General features: G+C 38.5%; 1 protein-coding gene and 1 long non-coding RNA gene across 2 annotated transcripts in view; one reads left to right on the top strand and one right to left on the bottom strand.

Moving 5' to 3' along the window:
• The window catches only part of LOC134789728 (kinesin-like protein KIF21A), a 121,038-nt gene that overhangs the window by 86,630 nt on the left and 19,736 nt on the right, over positions 1 to 14,672 (bottom strand). The gene's annotated exons all lie outside the window — the stretch shown is intronic.
• LOC134789464 (uncharacterized) lies at positions 7,923 to 10,926 on the top strand. The gene is made up of 3 exons (XR_010144071.1): positions 7,923 to 8,321; positions 8,670 to 8,767; positions 10,031 to 10,926. It is a non-coding gene; the product is annotated as an uncharacterized LOC134789464 (long non-coding RNA).

Raw genomic sequence — 14,672 nt, 5'->3', positions numbered from 1 at the left:
CTGAACACACATAATTTAAAGTATAAGAGCAATAACGAGAGACTCACTAAAAAGTAGCTGTTTCGGGTGTTACGCGAATTGGCCTATAACTTCTGACCATCAGTACCAAAATGCATAAATTAGCGAATTTTCTCAAGTAACCTCCAGTTTTATTTATGTCAAGTAATAATAGTCCTTATAGTCTACTGAAACACTAAAGTAACACTTAGTATCACTTTTTATTTAATTTTAATATAATAAATTACCTGTTTCGGGTGTTACTCATGGTTCGTTTCGGGTGTTACGAGAACGAAATTAAGACAGATTTATACGAAATCACGGCTCATTTTATTGAAAATATTGTCTTTTTAATAAATTCGATTAAAAACATAAGTATTAAATGCTGAATTATTATAAAATACATTAGTCTTAACAACAAAAAGTGTTTCTCGTAGATATCATAATTATTTTTCTTTCAATGCGAATATTTCCGAAAATATTCCCTTAATCAAAAAATGGTTGACGGTGACACCTATTCATTTTGAGAAATCTATCCAACGACACCCCACATCACAGGATTAAAGGCGAAAATAAATAAAAAATATGTTGTACAGGAGCTACCCTAAAAAAATTTTTTTTTGTCATTTTTGTTTTCCTACTTTGTCGCCATGATTGATTTATGTATCCATGCCCAATTTCAGCTTTCTAGCACTAACCACCACGGAGAAAAGCCGGGGACAGACAGGCGGACGTTTCGGGTGCTACACAACTTCAAACTTTAAAACATACGATTAAAGCAGACGCTAAAACAATAATTACTACACATTTGAATAGATTCACATCATAGCCTTTCTTTGGCAAAACATGTTTGGCTATAGTTAATTACGGGGAAAGTTACACATATTTTTGTCTCTTTTTCGTTTCGGGTGTTACTTTGAGACCACAGTCTAGAATACTCTTCTAAAAACCGATTAATCCATGCTTTTGATGCTAGCACGCAAGCTACGTAAAATACGTAGATAGTGCCATGATGAGTAAATATGCATATTCATTATACGTGTGCGGTCTACTGTTATACATGTAACAGCTACGTATCTTACGTAGCCCATGCCAGTACGTAAGGACCAGTCACCTGACGCTAACACGCAAGCTACGTATAATACGTAGACAGTGCCATGATGAGTAAATATGCCGATTCATTATACGTGTGCGGTCTACTGTTATACATGTAGCAGCTACGTATCTTACGTAGCCCATGCCAGTACGTAAGGACCCAGTCACCTGATGCTAGCACGCAAGCTACGTAAAATACGTAGGCAGTGCCATGATGAGTAAATATGCATATTCATTATACGTGTGCGGTCTGCTGTTATACATGTAGCAGCTACGTATCTTACGTAGCCCATGCCAGTACGTAAGGACCAGTCACCTGACGCTAACACGCAAGCTACGTAAAATACGTAGACAGTGCCATGATGAGTGAATATGCCGATTCATTATACGTGTGCAGTCTACTGTTATACATGTAGCAGCTACGTATCTTACGTAGTTCATGCCAGTACGTAAGGACCCAGTCACCTGATGCTAGCACGCAAGCTACGTAAAATACGTAGACAGTGCCATGATGAGTGAATATGCCGATTCATTATACGTGTGCAGTCTACTGTTATACATGTAGCAGCTACGTATCTTACGTAGTTCATGCCAGTACGTAAGGACCCAGTCACCTGATGCTAGCACGCAAGCTACGTAAAATACGTAGACAGTGCCATGATGAGTGAATATGCCGATTCATTATACGTGTGCGGTCTACTGTTATACATGTAGCAGCTACGTATCTTACGTAGCCCATGCCAGTATGTAAGGACCCAGTCACCTAATGCTAGCACGCAAGCTACGTAAAATACGTAGACAGTGCCATGATGAGTAAATATGCATATTCATTATACGTGTGCAGTCTACTGTTATACATGTAGCAGTTACGTACCTTACGTAGCCCATGCCAGTACGTAAGGACCCAGTCACCTGATGCTAGCACGCAAGCTACGTATAATACGTAGACAGTGCCATGATTAGTAAATATGCATATTCATTATACGTCTGCGGTCTACTGTTATACATGTAGCAGCTGCGTATCTTATGTAGCCCATGCCAGTACGTAAGGACCCAGTCACCTGATGCTAGCACGCAAGCTACGTAAAATACGTAGACAGTGCCATGATTAGTAAATATGCATATTCATTATACGTGTGCAGTCTACTGTTATACATGCAGCAGCTACTTATCTTACGTAGCTCATGCCAGTACGTAAGGACCCAGTCACCTGATGCAAGCACGCAAGCTACGTAAAATACGTAGACAGTGCCATGATGAGTAAATATGCCGATTCATTATACGTGTGCGGTCTACTGTTATACATGTAGCAGCTACGTATCTTACGTAGCCCATGCCAGTACGTAAGGACCCAGTCACCTGATGCTAGCACGCAAGCTACATAAAATACGTAGGCAGTGCCATGATGAGTAAATATGCATATTAATTATACGTGTGCGGTCTGCTGTTATACATGTAGCAGCTACGTATCTTACGTAGCCCATGCCAGTACGTAAGGACCAGTCACCTGACGCTAACACGCAAGCTACGTATAATACGTAGACAGTGCCATAATGAGTAAATATGCCGATTCATTATACGTGTGCGGTCTACTGTTATACATGTAGCAGCTACGTATGTTACGTAGCCCATGCCAGTACGTAAGGACCCAATCACCTGATGCTAGCACGCAAGCTATACCCCCAAATATATACCCCAGGGGAGAATCTGCAGAGATTCTCCCCTGGGGTATATAGACGAATCTTTAATTTTGTCTAGAGGCCGGAGTGGCATTCGCCAATATATTAAAGGTAAACGCCACAAATATGGCATCAAAATGTATGTGTTAGCCACTCCTGGTGGCCTTGTCCTCCAATCTCATATGTACAGAGGGAAAAATGATATTGAAATTGGAGGGCAAGGCCATACAGACAAGGTAGTGGCTAAACTTCTCCAGCCATATTTAGAAAAGGGCCGCCATATTTTCATGGACAATTTTTATAAGTGTCGGGCTCGCAAAATTTCTAATGGCAAAAAAAACTAATGTTACCGGAACGTTGCGATCTCGATGAAAAAATTGGGCAAAGGAGGCAGCATATATATTAGGTTCGATAAGAATGGGATTTGTGTTTGCAAGTGGAAAGACTATTTATGACTTAAATTCTATGTTTTTATCATCTAATGACTACAAAATCCTGCCTTTTTTGGTTGTGACGCCTGTGACTATATTTTTTGTCATTCGTGTACTTTAATAATGAAAATATACCAAATTTACTTCCTTTAAGGTAAAGGGCCCCTGTTTCGGCAGGTTAAGGCTCTTGAGAGTTTGTATATTTTTTTAAATATTACTAAGCATATCAATACCTTGAAAGCTTTTGAGTAAGTTATATTAGTTCTTTGTTTCGAATTTTTTCGTGGACCTCTTATTTGGCTCCCATTTCGTGATACAAATTTAGGTCAGCTCCTAAGTTCGTGAATTCGTGTCCCCTGTTTCGGAATAAAGTATTCTTAGAGTAATTGGTGATAATTTGCTGATAATCATTTTAAATATTTAACGGTCTTACCTACTTACGAGTAATTGTAAGGTCAAATTAAAAGTAATATTTAAAAATAATGTTAAATTGAGAGCTAGCTTAAAGTTTTTTGTACTCGTCGACTTTAACCCTTGGGACGCCTAGTGCCATATCCGTACCAGTCCTGTCAACTGCCAGAGGGTCTTCAATTTTTGTACCCGTCAACTGCCTAGTCCCAGATCTGTACAAAGTGTCTCAACTGCCTTGTGCCTTATCAGTCACCAAATTTATTGTATTATATTTTTACAATTTTGAGATCTAAACACTTACAAATAGAGTTTTATATCATTTGCACAATAGCACTTTTTTTTTATCGCGGCAGTTGACGGGTGCACGTACGCGAGCCTATCCGGCATTTGAGGGGGATGGGACGGATCCGGCACTAGGCATCTGACGGGTACAAGTACGTTTGTCGGTTCGGCGTTCCAGGGGTTAATGGTTGAATTAAGACTTTGTAAACCATATGGGTAATTAAAAAAATTAAAAATATATAATAATAATAATTAAACTGAAACCGGTTCACGGGTATCTATTGATGTACCCGTGAATGGGTTCCAGCAGGCGTTCTACATGACATCAAATTTCTCCAAACGGCCTCTACGTGTTGGATCCATATCCCCACGCACGCCTTTGTAAATGACCGGGCTCGAAAGACCCGAGAGTTTTAAAACGGAGATACAAATAATAATTATTTACAAAAAAAATTTACTATCTTATACGTTAAATATAAACATAGACAAAAATAAATCAAATAAATTGAATTATAAATAAATTTGTGCTAGTAGTTAATATGAGAATATACGTGGAATATACCTTAAATTTTTTAACTCGGGTCACATTCAAACTCGTTTTATGAGAATGCTAGTGAAAAAAACGTATACCGAATTTCGCTCAAACGAAACTTGATGAAATACATTAATTGTTTTCTAATTTATTTTTTTAATTTTCTTCGATGTTATATTTAAAAACAAGCACTCATAATGTATCTAGAAAATCCTTGATTCGTTAGTGGCACGAAATAGGAGACACACGAAAAATAAAATGACCGCTATTTCGTGAGTCGATTTATTGCAATTTTAAGGTATTTCTAGGCATATATTCAGTCTTTTTTCTTATCAAATCAATTACTAAGGAACCCACAGAAACACTCCCAAAAACTTTTATTCGAATGGGTTTAGCTTTTCCTTCCTATAAGCTTAACAAGTGAGAGCACGCACCTTACGCCTAAAAAAAGTGCACGCATATAACACAGCTGTTCGCGGCCTTCTGACAGTTTCGACCGTCGTATTACTCTCAGTTTAATCACTAAAATATTGGTTATTATTTTATTGAAGAGATTAAATAATACAGATTTTTTCATATGTATAATTTGAATAAAAAATATTTGAATTCCTTATTATTTGCGCCACAAACAAAACTAACGAAACAACGTACTAACACGAACTTGGGGCCCTTTACCTTATTTATGAAATATTTGTATTGAATATTGTATCACGTCCAAGGTCATATTTTACTTTTACAGTATTTTGTGTGTTTTATTAAAAACGAAGACTTATTATACTCACATTCCCTATTATTTTCGTATTTTTTTAATGACTTCATTGTAAATTTATCATTTTTTGTTGAAAATAACCGTAACCGAAACCGGTTATGAAGTTCGGCCGGTTATTGCATTCCCTACAGGGCAAGCTATGCTGGCGCCATCTGCTAAATACTTTGACCGGCCAACCCCATTTGTGGCGTTTTCCTTGGATATGACACCGTAGGATTGTGAACCCGTTAGTTTGTAATCTAACGTAGGTTAGGTTAGGTTAGATTGTAATCTCCCTACCGTCCGTTTATAATTTAACTAGCGATATTATAAACTGACGACTGACGAGTGTTTACAATTTTACGGTGACATATAATTATATTGCCTAATCCCACTGCGGCCTCTCGATAAAATCATGGATTCGTCAATCGATAAATTAATATTCTCCCAGGACTATACAATTCAGTCATTCTATGATTAAAATAACTAAACAATGAATCTAAATTGTCCTGTCCAAACCTTAACCATCTAAAGATAATTAAAAATCTGTTACGCGAAATATAAAATGTACGAACTATATCTTTCTATTTTCGCACCGTGAACCACGTTCGATGTGTTGCCTCCCTGTCACACTTACGTACGAATTTACAAGTGCGACAGACAGGCAATACGTCGAACGCGTTTTGCGGTTGGTCTTGGTGTAGGTACGTCAAGGTACGTATTTTTACGTAGCTGGCGTACTTAAATTAAGATGCGTTATTAGAAAGCGTGTCCTTGGCGAGTGTTGCCAACATAACGCATTTCACGTCAAATCTAGCGGATTAGAATAAATCGTATCCCACCCATGAGTCGTGGGATTGGGGATTGGAAAGCGCTCAGGCCCGGTGTATTTGCCTTTCTTTTGCTAGAATAATACGCAAGAGCGATAGAGAGGCAAATAGACGATCGAACGATAGAAATTGTTCGCGGTAGCCTACCCCCAGGTCGAGTCAAAGGGCCTACCGAGAAACACTAAAATCGAAATTTCGTTGTCTGCCTCTCTATCACTCTTAAAGAGGCAGATAACTAAATTTTTTAATTACCTATATAAAGTTTTAGCATTTTTTTAGCACATTTCAAAATTATCTAGCATATTTCTGGCATAATCTAGAATCTAGACATGTCTGGTATTTTTTCAAATTCCGAGTTGGCAACACTGCCCACCCCACGGTCAAACCACTGATACCAGTCGCGAGAGAAAACAAACGAGCGTCGGCACGTTTTTGCTATGGCGGTGTATTAAAAATTGTTTAATTGTGAAAAGACTATCTGTGACGGTTCTGTGTCTGTGTATTAAGTGCCAGGAACCTCGGAACATTAAATTGAAGCATCAACAAGAGCGGGGGCTCTGCCCCTGACCACCTTTGGAGCCGGCTTCCATCCCATGACGAGGCGGTTAGCAACAGGTATCTACTCGTATTTGTTTGTGTACCTAGTTGATGATATGTAATTGCCTGAACATATATAGGTATGGGTTGGTGATAGGTAATTAAATTAAAATAATAGTTGTTAGCAGAATAATTATTTAATTTTGTTCTATACTAAAATCATTCATTTTCATTAAAGATGTTCGTCAAATCTATTATCCATTTAAAAGTTTAAATGGTAGGCTTGTCTGGGGAATAATGTGTCGCGGCCATTTTGACGTGAAATGTGGTTTGCAAATTTGCAAATGATTAAAAACCGGCCAAATGCGAGTCGGACTCGCGCACGGAGGGTTCCGCACCATCAAAAAAAATAGAGCAAAAAAATCCCTTAAATATTTATTTTATTTTATTTTTAGTATTTGTTGTTATAGCGGCGACTGAGATACATCATTTGTGAAAATTTCAACTGTCTAGCTATCGCGGTTCATGAGATATAGCCTGGTGACAGACGGACGGACAGCGAAGTCTTAGTAACAGAGTCCCGTTTTTTACCCTTTGGGTACGGAACCCTAAAAAACTGACTGATTAAAGGCTTCGTCACACAGGCGCGTTTTCCGGGCGGGGCGTGAGCGTTTTGTATGTAAAAGCGGATGGATAGGAATCATTCTAGATTATATCTTCATAATTTTTCATACTTAAAAACACTGAATTAATAAAATTATACTAATGCAGCAGGTGCCCAAAATATAATAAGCAGACAGGTGGTTATCTACCTTGTTTGGTTGATACCTTGCTATTAACAATTAGCATAAACATTGTTAGAAATGATTAAATTGTAAAAAGTCTCAACTGAGCTGGCATCTTTCTTGTCACCATACACTTACTATAAGTATATATATTAGAAAGGGAATATACTATTAGAAAGGGAGTACTGCCATATCCTTAGCACCATCCCATAGGTGCCATTTTAGAAATGAAATTTAGCTTAGAGTCTATTCGGAAAGAGAAGAATAGTGAAACATATAAAAAATAACTACAAATGTATTTTATATGACTGAAACCATTTTTTTATTTTTTGTTACAATTTAAATTCTTTAAGTAATATTTTACAGGCGTTTAGAAATTTACAACATGAACTGGTCCATGGATGAGGGCCTAGACAACATGATCATCAGTGGAGCCCTGTACAGAGTGCCTATTGCTGTGGTGCGGGACCGGAAGCAGTTTGGCAGGATTGCAACCACTGCCATACCTGTCATAACAATTTACAACTGTGTAGGGAATGTTCTATCAAAGATTTTGGTAATTTCTTTAATATCTTAATTCCCTTTTAAAAATCTTGTTAACAGTAAGTTAAAAATGTTGTTAACCACACATTTTCAAGTGTCCTGTTAACCTCTGTATTCTTATATCCCTGATTCTTAATCCCTAAATAATATTAGAAATGCTAAAGAGGTACCTACTCTCAGTCTGTCTGTCTTCACGCTTAAACATCTGAATCAATTAGCATATTACACAAATGAAAAATGCCTTTACCAGGATTTGACCCAGGCTTTGTAGTTTGAAACATACCATCATCTGTGATATTTGCAGTGGAACAGCGGAGTCCTGGTCCACATGGGCTGGTCGGACGGGGAGCAGCTGCTGTGTGTGCAGGAGAGCGGAGATGTGCTCGTTTATGACATGTTTGGCGCCTACCAGAAGACATTCAATATGGGGCAAGAAATTAGGGACACTAAGGTACCTATCATATTCTACTTATACATAAGGATATATTTATGTGTGGGTGTGGGGTAAGTGTGGCTGGCCTTTACAACTTTAATTTGAATTAGATATTTCTATGAACAAAAAAAATAACTTAGCTAAACACACTGAATTTACCTAAATGGACTACTGTGTTTATGTAGAAATAACTATATAAAATAAAATGACTCGATTTTATTACTCTTTACTTAACTAAGAATGTACTAGAATGAATGGTACTTATATAATGCACAGTTATACTCGTATTATATGTGCCGATGCATTTTTCCTCCCCTACTCTACTACTATATTCCCTAATATATTGTTTATACTGTTTGTGAACAGGTCAGCAAAGCACAGCTGTTCTCAAATAGGACTGGCTCTAACACCAACCGCTGAGCAACATCTCCAAGCCCAAAGTCAGCCCGTACCAGATCTGCCACGTAAGTTGTTCAATTTGTTATATTTATTAAAATAAAAAGTGTAATATAACATTTCTTTTTATGTTCAACTTGTTTTTAGGGTACCCCAAAACAAAAGGAAACAACTAAACCCTTATAGGATAACTATATTGTCGGTCCGTCCGTCTGTCTGTCAACGTACAATTATCCTTATTACAATAATCCGTACTATGAATATTTTAAACATACTAGAAAGTTAAATGGTGGGGACTAGAGACAGGTTTATTCCTATACACAACTTGTTCTGTGCGTGGCTTCTCTTGTTTCTATGTATACCTGGCAGTACTGAAAGAGAATGAGCTAAGTATTTATTATTTATGACTGTGACTGTTTTTAGATTCAATTTGTTTACCCCAAAATCAAGCAAAGTTACTATCCGGTATCACAGAATAAGTAATAGTATTATCATACAGAACGGCCACGCACCGCCCCGCCCCGACTCTCATTACCTCGCCCCGCGACATGAATTTTTATCATTTTATTTGTTATGAAATGGAATTTTGATGTTTAATTATAGTAAGTCGGTTTGCTGCTGACGACACATATTGCTGATTTTTGACAGGAAGTACCACCCGGAAAATTTTGATGTTCTGGCAAATAGTAGACCAGTCGGTCATAACCTAGCCTAGAGGTAGCCATAAAAAAAAACAACAGGTTGCACTCTGGGAGTGCTGACAGAAGTGAAAACTCAATGACTAGTCCAAAATGTCTGCAGCACTATGTATAATTGATCCATCCTCCTTTCTATTGAAAAACTTTAGTTACGAAATTGCTGGTCGCAGGTTGTTGGTGAGCTTGTTTAAAATTTGAAATTCAAATTTATAGCGTTAATTGTTTAAAATTCGAATAGAAATTGTAAAGTTACCTTGCAGACCTCGCATCTTAATATATTTGGTCATGATATTTTGAGTTTTATTCACCAGTACTAGAGTTCACTTTTATTAGCGATATCATCAAGATGTCGCTTTATTGAATTATGTCATTGAGTTTTTCTTTATTGATTTAAATGCCATCTAAATGAGTGGCCATCTAAACCTTACGGTCACGTGATCGCCTTACGCTGTCTTGAGTTTATCATTTTTTCCCCACCTCAAAAAGTGCCCAGCGCCGCTACAGAAGTTTTCACTTCAAAAAAACAGTCTGTTTAACGCAAGGGCCGATTTACTATGGAAAGCCGACTATGGCCTTTATACGATTTTATGATCTTTTGTTACTTTTTAAAATAACCATTGCCAATTGTTTCAGATGACGACACAGAGACTGTAAGGAACGTTTGTCTTATGCTTCTGGCATATGTCATAAACGTATCGCCGGCTCGAAAACGGAAACGCGGGCTCTGAAGTTTTCTCGCGCGGAAATATGCGACGGATTTTTCAAGCAAGTGTCATCAGAAACACATGTCATTAGCTACATAATCGAGAAGAGAGAACAATACATGAAATAGAAGTGGACTATGCAGCCATTTGTTATTTTACTATTTTTTGTTACTATTCGTACACTCAGTATTTTTTTGTATTTGTCTATTATTCTTTTAGGAACATATGTACACCCTTAAAACATGTCTTAAATCAGAAATAATAGTAACACAATTTACAATTACAGAAGTAACAAGTGAATGTCATTATTGTTTTAGTCACTAGAGTCCCAGATCAGTCAACAGAGTGATCACTACCTGTGAGCGTCTATCAAATGGTGTTCTTATGTTGTAGAATCCCAATTGGATAAAAACCCACAGATCATTACATTCTTCGGGATAGCAAGCTCCGGTTGATTGGTATATTTTAAAGACACAGTCTATGGCAGTTACAAGTTTTTCGAAACGGTAAACAGTTTCGTTGACGACAACGTATGCAGCGTTTACATTCGAGATTAAAAAAATACCCAGTAGTTACCACTATCTTAGTTTGGTGGTAAAAGGTGGGGAAAAAAATCCCAGTAGTTACCACTGGTAACAACGTGGTGGTAACTAGTGGGAATAACCCTTGATCTTAAGCATAGTATTAATATAGTACTTTTGTTTGTAGGTATTAAAATAATGGTCAACAATAATCTGTCATAAAATGTTGTAAAATAATACAGTTTCAAACTGATTAGTTTATGTTAGTTTGTTTGTAATATTTCTATTGACATAAACATTGGAAACACTCAAATGCATATTTTTTTCTAATAGCTCACTTCAATTAGCAGTCCTTTACCTAAAAAAATTGTATCGTACTTGAATAGGTTTGCTTAAATAGGTACTTAATATTTGTAAAGCTCCAAGTAATTATAAGTTAATGCGGTTTTTTACTTTATTAAATTGAAGAACCATGCAAAACTACGTTTACGTAATCTGCCATGTAATTCTCTAAGCAATGTCGTTCGTGAAATCCATACTTGCATTGATATTAAACCTAAAATTTGTTGTCAATGGTGTTGATAGGAGAATGTCATGGCTGGACAGGTGCGATAGTGGCTCATGATCAGTAAATAAAATGTCATCCTACGTATGTTGATAAGTCGGCCAGGTACCGTACCGTATAATATTTATTGTACTATTATCGTGTATCCTAATAGGTCTACATAGTAGCTTTGTATAATTATAATGGTATAGGGAGTATTACTGCAATGTTCTGCCGCCAGAGTGCAGCACTAGCACAAACTGTAAACCATATAAGAGTAGCTTATAATATACTATGCCGTAAACAGTTTTTAGACCAGTTTTCACAGATTATTTGTTACGAACAAATATGACATTGATGCATCGAGGAGGTTTGTTTACTGTTTGTTCTAGTGGCGCCCCCCACGCAGTTTTGCGTAATATTGCCTATTATACTTAATACTTACACTAGATAATATTTATGCTGGTCAGTTGTCGTACTGATTTGGGTTCTAGCCTCCCGAGTCCCGCTTGTAATTTTTGCAGTTTTGAATTTGGAACCTTGTAGGTACCTATTTTATTTTAATCTAAAATTCGATTTGGATTAAAGCCTTTATAAAGGCCTCAGGGACTCAGGAGGCTAGAGTCTGATGAGCGAAAAAAAATGAGTTTTGACATGACGATAGTATCAACCTTCAAGTTAGTTCCTTTACCTACCACGACTCATGTTTTTTCGCACAAACTCTTAATAATTGTGTTTTACGTATGTACATACACTGTGACAGGTACTGTACTAGCTCAGGCAAAGAATATAACGGTGCGGCCTATGTATGTATGTATCGACAGGTACTGTAATTGCTCAGGCAAAGTATATAATGGTGCGGCCTACGTATACTTAAACGTATGCCTGACAGGTAACTTACTGGCTCAGATCCAGTGTATAATAGAACATCCTACGTACGTAGCGTAGATATGCCGGTGAGGTACCGTACTGATTCTTGTCCAGTATATAATGGAATATCCCACGTATGTAGTACAGTTGTCATCAGATATATCTGAGCGGCCAGCGAGCTCACAAATATCTGAACATGCCTTTATTGTCAAGGTGTTACAGTGCGTGTTCAGACATTTTTGACCACCTCGTCCGCCCCGATATATCTGATGGCGACTGTACTACGTACGTGGGATATTTCATTATATACTGGACCAGAATCAGTACGGTACCTCACCGGCATATCAACGTACGTAGGATGTTCTATTACACACTGGATCTGAACCAGTAAGTTACCTGTCCGGCATACGTACATACGTAGGCCGCACCATTATATACTTTACCTGATCAAGTACGGTACCTGTCCGGCATACGTACATATGTAGGCCGCACCATTATATACTTTACCTGATCAAGTACGGTACCTGTCCGGCATACGTACATATGTAGGCCGCACCATTATATACTTTACCTGATCAAGTACGGTACCTGTCCGGCATACGTACATACGTAGGCCGCACCATTATATACTTTACCTGATCAAGTACGGTACCTGTCCGGCATACGTACATATGTAGGCCGCACCATTATATACTTTACCTGAACAAGTACGGTACCTGTCCGGCATACGTACATACGTAGACCGCACCATTATATACTTTACCTGATCAAGTACGGTACCTGTCCGGCATACGTACATATGTAGGCCGCACCATTATATACTTTACCTGAACAAGTACGGTACCTGTCCGGCATACGTACATACGTAGACCGCACCATTATATACTTTACTTGATCAAGTACGATACCTGTCCGGCATACGTACATATGTAGACCGCACCAATATACACTTTACCTGATCAAGTACGATACCTGTCCGGCATACGTACATACATAGGCCGCACCGTTATATACTTTACCTGAGCAAGTACAGTACCTGTCCGGCATACGTACATACGTAGGCCGCACCATTATATACTTTACCTGATCAAGTACGGTACCTGACTGGCATACGTAAATACGTAGGCTGCACCATTATATACGTTACCTGAACAAGTACGTTACCTGTCCGGCATACGTACATACATAGGCCGCACCGTTATATACTTTACCTGAGCAATTACAGTACCTGTCCGGCATACGTACATACGTAGGCCGCACCATTATGTACTTTACCTGAGCAACTACAGTACCTGTCCGGCATACGTATATACGTAGGCCGCACCATTATATACTTTACCTGATCAAGTACGGTACCTGTCCGCCATACGTAAATACGTAGGCTGCACCATTATATATTTTACCTGAACAAGTACGTTACCTGTCCGGCATACGTACATACGTAGGCCGCACCATTATGTACTTTACCTGGTCAAGTACGGTACCTGCCCGCCATACGTAAATACGTAGGCCGCACCATTATATACTTTACCTGATCAAGTACGGTACCTGTCCGGCATACGTAAATACGTAGGCTGCACCATTATATACTTTACCTGAACAAGTACGTTACCTGTCCGGCATACGCACATACGTAGGCCGCACCATTATGTACTTTACCTGAGCAACTACAGTACCTGTCCGGCATACGTATATACGTAGGCCGCACCATTATATACTTTACCTGATCAAGTACGGTACCTGTCCGGCATACGTAAATACGTAGGCTGCACCATTATATACTTTACCTGAACAAGTACGTTACCTGTTCGGCATACGTACATACATAGGCCGCACCGTTATATACTATACCTGAGCAAGTACATTACCTGTCCGGCATACGTACATACGTAGGCCGCACCATTATGTACTTTACCTGAGCAAGTACAGTACCTGTCCGGCATACGTACATACGTAGACCACACCATTATGTACTTTACCTGAGCAAGTACAGTACCTGTCCGGCATACGTATATACGTAGGCCGCACCATTATGTACTTTACCTGAGCAACTACAGTACCTGTCCGGCATACGTACATACGTAGACCACACCATTATAAACTTTACCTGATCAAGTACGTTACCTGTCCGGCATACGTACATACGTAGGCCGCACCATTATATACTTTACCTAAGCAACTACAGTACCTGTCCGGCATACGTACATACGTAGACCACACCATTATAAACTTTACCTGATTAAGTAGATTACCTGTCGCCATACGTACATACGTAGGCCGCACCATTATATACTTTACCTAAGCAACTACAATACCTGTCCGGCATACGTAAATACGTAGGCAATACAATTATTTACTGGACCTGACCCTAACCAAACCTACACATACGTAATATACACCGTGCTTTCATGGATAATTTTGGGCGTATCGACAGCTACTTATTGTAAGTAGCAAACACCCTACCTACTTATTGTACGTAGGAAAACGTGCCAGTGGTAAATTACGTAGCCGTACCAATTACTTTTATCAGTAGCGCGGCTACTTACGCTTAACTACGTACGCAACATTGTGCCGGCTATAAACGTCATGCTGTATCATTTTTCCATGTATTTTCCGTATGCGGGCTACTTAAAATT

The sequence above is a fragment of the Cydia splendana genome, chromosome 4, assembly GCF_910591565.1.
Source record: "Cydia splendana chromosome 4, ilCydSple1.2, whole genome shotgun sequence".
Taxonomy (NCBI): domain Eukaryota; kingdom Metazoa; phylum Arthropoda; class Insecta; order Lepidoptera; family Tortricidae; genus Cydia; species Cydia splendana.
This window is presented reverse-complemented; position numbering and strand designations above follow the sequence as displayed.